The 5,164-nt window shown below is 37.4% G+C and overlaps 1 protein-coding gene and 1 non-coding gene across 2 annotated transcripts in view; both read right to left on the reverse strand.

Annotated features, from left to right (window-relative positions):
• ACVR1C (activin A receptor type 1C) overlaps positions 1-5,164 on the reverse strand; it is a 57,382-nt gene that overhangs the window by 21,571 nt on the left and 30,647 nt on the right. The gene's annotated exons all lie outside the window — the stretch shown is intronic.
• LOC122150068 lies at positions 2,565-2,668 on the reverse strand. The gene has a single exon (XR_006163474.1). It is a non-coding gene; the product is annotated as a U6 spliceosomal RNA (small nuclear RNA).

Genomic DNA, 5,164 nt, shown 5'->3' on the forward strand with positions numbered 1-5,164 from the left:
CTTGGAAGGAAGATGGGGCAATCTACTTCTGTAGTGATACTGCCTCGGAAACCCAAGGAGGGGTCACTATGAGTCGGGTCTGACTCGACGGCACATAACAACAACAATATTAATTATTATAATTATAGAAAAAGTGTTAGATAACAGAAAACTGTGAAATATAGGTAAGAGCATAAATAAGAAAGATCTGGGTTCAAATTTCAGCTGTGCAATGAACTAGTTGGGAAACCATGGGAAAATTATTGAACCTCTCTGAGTTTCAGGTTCCTCATCTGAAAAAATAGAGATAATAACATTACTTACAGAGATAGAATGAGATTTAAGAAGATTTCAGAAGAATGAAATTATGCATGTTAAACACCTAGCACAGTCTGGCATATCACATACTCTGTCGTGGTTAGTACTTACTGTTATGTTACAGTCAGAAAGGTACTTAGAGACAGTAATAATGATACTGCTTATGAAGAGGTATTTCTTAATGATAAGAGAAAATATGTGTGCTATACTGTTAAATGAGAACAGCATCGTAAATTTTATTCATATAAATAAGTGAGATAGCGATTTAAAACATGCATAGCAAAAGGCTGGAAAAAATATCCTAAATACTATGATGGTTATCTTCTACTTCTCTACATATTCTTTATTTCCACAATAGATGTTTATTACTCTTATAATCAGAGGTAAAATATTTAAGGAGGTTAGCATATAAATTTATTCTGGAAAGTCATGCTTTGTTATTGTCATTATAATCAGATGGCCGGAACCCTCACAGTAACAATCCTATAGCTCCTATGGGTTTTGATCCCTGATCCTAAAAACAGGGCTCTATATATTCAGATGTTCTCATCTTCATGAGAACTACCCATGATGATTAAATGAGGACAGGCTATAAAATTTATTGTTATGGGTCTCAAGGCAATCATTCACAAAGTTCCAGAGTGAGAAAATCTTTTGAGATCATCGGGTTTCACTTTATCATTTTAGAGACTAGACAGCTGAGCTCTGGCAGTAATCAATGACTTGCCCAGTATTACATTCTTAGTGAGAGGTAAACCTGAATCTAAAACCCTGGAACTCTGGTCTTCAGTCCTAATGCTTGCCCTCTCACCACTCAATGGATATGAGCGTCTCCTGTTGGACAGATTTCCAGCAGCAAACTATAAAACAGGTTATTTCTCTAGGCAACAGTCAATTTTACCAATTGATTACACACAAAAAATTACAGCAAAAATCTTCAGTACATTGGTTACCTATTAATTATTAGGCCAAATCAATCTCCCTCTCTTTCACACACACACACACACACACACAAACACAAACATCACTTCACAGTCAACACCTGAATAAAGAGCTAGATAAGCCAATGTTTTCAAACTGCAAATTGATTGAGCACATGGTCAATGGTGCAGACCATGGATCAAAAAAAAAAAAAAATCCAGTAAGGTACTACACACATCAATTAAATTGAGACAGTAAAATTCAATGAAAGTTGTTTCAGTATCATTCAAAGCAGCCACAAAAAATAATCTTATTAATTTTAGTGTTACACACTTAGAACTTTCATTTGAAGATAGATGGAATTTGCTTCTCCTTGTAGGTTAATTTTACTTTTTGTCATGGAGTATAAAGTTGCTATCTTTCTTATGGAAAGACACCTTTCTGCCACCATCTGTCAGAATTGTTATACCACAAAAGGAAAGTAAAAGTTGCCCAATCTCTAAGAAGCCACCTGAGACACAGTCCACTCTCCAAGACAGTCTGTTGTTGTTGTTATGTGCCGTCGAGTTGGGCCCAACTCATAGAGACCCCTCCTTGGGTTTCTGAGGTGGTATCACTATGGAAGTAGATTGCTCAATCTTCCTTCCGAGGAGTGGCTGGTGGGTTTGAACCAACAGCTTTCCAGTTAGCAGTCAAGTACCTTAGGCACTACACTAGACAGTCTAGTAAAAAAAAAAAAAAAAGCCCATTTTCCTCCCTTGCAGGAATTCTCTCTTTAAAGTGTGTTTTTGAGCAGATCAGAAACTAGCTTCACATTTTGTTGTTGTCAGCATCTGACAGAGCTGCTTCGCTTTTAAGTTTATTGACAAATAAGAGAAACCAGACAGAAGTAGAACTGCCTGATTTCCTTCCCATGTGTGAGCCCTGGTGATGGAAGTCTTGCTGTTGTTAGGTGCTGTCAAGTCAGCTCTGACTCCTAGTGATGCTATGCACAAAAGAATGAAACACTGCCTGGTCCTGGGCATCCTCACAATCCTTGCTATGCTTGAGCTCATCCTTGCAGACACTGCATCAATCCATCTTCTTAAGGGTCTTCCCCTTTTTTTACTGACTCTCTACTTTACAAACCATGATATCCCTCTCTAGGGAACCAACCCTTCTGACTACATGACCAAAGTAGGTGAGACAAAGTCTGGCCATTTTCACTTCCAAAGAGCATCCCGGCTGCACATATTCCAGGACAGATTTGTTTGTTTTTCTGGCAGTCCATGATACTTTCAGTATTCTTCACTAACACCGTAATTCAAAGGCATTAACTCTTCTTTGGTCTTTCTTTTTTAAAAAAGAAAAATATGGAACACTTCACAAATTTGCATATTATCCTTGTGCAGGGGCCATGCTAATCTCTGTATCATTCCAATTTTAGTATATGTGCTGCCCAAGTGAGCACTCTTTGGTCTTTCTAATTCATTGTCCAACTTTCACAAGCATATGTTGTTGATGTTGTTAGGTGCCATCAAGTCAGCTCCAACTCATAGTGACCCCATGTACAACAGAATGAAACACTGCCCAGTTGTGCACCATCCTCATAATCCTTGCTATACGTGAGCACATCATTGCAGTCACCGTGTCAATCTATCTCATTGAGAATCTTCCCCTTTTTTGCTGATTGTCCACTTTACCAAGCATAATATCCTTCCTCCAAGAAATGGTCCAGCTTTCTTTCACATGCATATGAGAAAACTGAAAATACCAGGGCTGGGTTAGGTGCACCTTAATCATCAAAGTGACATCTTTGCTCTTCAACACTTTAAAGAGGTCTTTTGCAGCGGATCTGCAATATGAGGTCTGATTTCTTTACTCCTACTTTCATGGGTATTGATTATGGATCCAAGTAATATGAAATCTTTGACAACTTCAATCTTTTCTCCATTTATTGTGAAGCTGCTTATTGGTCCAGTTGTGAGGATTCTCATTTTCCTTATATTTAGGTGGATCTCTTCCAATCAGTTGGTCAAGTAGCTGTCTTCCAAATTGCTTGACTTAGATGAGTAAGTGCCTCCAGCACAGCATCCATTTGTTGAAATATCTCAGTGGGTATTCCATCAATTACTAGAACTTTGTTTTTTTTCAATTCCTTCAGTGCAGCTTTGACTTCTTTCTTCAGTACCATTGGTTCTTGATTATATGGCACCTCCAGAAATAGCTGAACACTGACCAATTCTTTTTTGTACAGTGATTCTGTGTATTCCTTCCATCTTTTTTTGATGCTTCCTGTGTCATTCAATATTTTGCCCTTAGAATCTTTCACTATTGCAACTCGAGGCTTGAATTTTTTCTTCAATTCTTTCAGCTTGAGAAATTCTGAGCATGTTCTTCCTTTTTGGTTTTCTAACTCCAGGTGTTTGCACATTTTATTATAAAAACTGATTTTGTCTTCTCGAGCTTCTCTTTGAAATCTTCTGTTCAGTTCTTTTATGTTATCATTTCTTCCATTTGCTTTAGCTACTCTCCATTCAAGAGAAAGTTTCAGAGTCTCTTCTGACATCTGTTTTGGTCTTTTCTTCCTTTCCTGTCTTTTAAATGATCTTTTGCTTTCTTCGTGGATGATGCTCTTGATGTCATCCCACAATTCTTCTTGTTTTTGGTCACTGGTGTTCAATGCATCATATCTACTCTTCAGATAGTTTCTAAATTCAAGTAGGATATAATCAAGATCACATTTTGGCTCTCATGGACTTATTTTTATTTTCATCAGCTTCAACTTGTACTTGCTTATGAGCAATTGATTGTCTGTTCCTGGCCATATTTCAGCTGAAGACATTGAGCTTCTCCATTGTCTCTTTCCACAGATGTAGCCAATTTGATTCCTGTATATTCCATCTTGTGAGGCCCACATGTATAGCCACTGTTCATGTTGTTGAAAAAAGGTATTTGCAATGAATAAGTCATTGGCTTTGCAAAATTCAATCGTGTGATCTCGAGTCATTTCTATCACCGAGGCCATATTTTCCAACTACCAATGATTCTTCCTTGTTTCCAACTTTCACATTCTAGTCACCAGTAACAATCGATACATCTTGATTGCATGTTTGGTCAATATCAGACTGCAGAAGTTGGTAAAAATCTTCAATTTTCTTATCTTTGGCTTTAGTAGTTGGTGGGTAAATTTGAAAAATAGTAGTATTAACTGGTCTTCCTTGTAGGGGTACAGATATTATCACTGACAGCATTGTACTTCAGGATAGATCTTGAAATATTCTTTGTGACAATGAATGCCACACCATTCCTCTTCAATTCATCATTCTTGGCATAGTTCATCATATGGTTGTCTGATTAAAAATGGCCAAAACTCACTCCATTTCAGCTCAGTGATGTCTAGGATATGGATTTTTATGTATTCCAATTCATTTTTGACAACTTCCAATTTTCCTAGATTCATACTTCATACATTCCACATTCTAATTATTAATGGATGTTTGTAGTTGATTCTTTCCATTCTGAATCATGCTCCATCAGCAAAAAGAGGTACCAAAAGTTTTACTCCATCCACTTCATTAAGGTCAACTCTACTTTGAGGAAGCAGCTCTTCCCCAGTCATATTTTGAGTGCCTTCAAACCTGAGAGACACATCTTTGCTTGCTGAAAGTGAGGATGACTTGGAGCACTTATTGATGAAGATTAAAGTCTACATTCTGCAGTATGGATTATACTTCAATGTATAGAAAACAAAAACTCCTCACAACTGGACCAATAAGCAGCATCACGAAAGATGGAGAAAAGATTGAAGTTGTCAAAGACTTCATATTACTTGGTTCTACCATCAACCAGAGTCACTGTACCAAAAAGAACTGGTCAATGTTCATCCATTTCAGGAGGTGGCATATGATCAAGAACCAATGGTACTGAAGGAAGAAGTTGAAGCTGCACTGAAGGAACTGGCAAA

The sequence above is a fragment of the Orycteropus afer genome, unplaced genomic scaffold, assembly GCF_000298275.1.
Source record: "Orycteropus afer afer isolate SDZICR_OR568_19922 unplaced genomic scaffold, OryAfe1.0 scaffold00084, whole genome shotgun sequence".
Classification (NCBI taxonomy): domain Eukaryota; kingdom Metazoa; phylum Chordata; class Mammalia; order Tubulidentata; family Orycteropodidae; genus Orycteropus; species Orycteropus afer.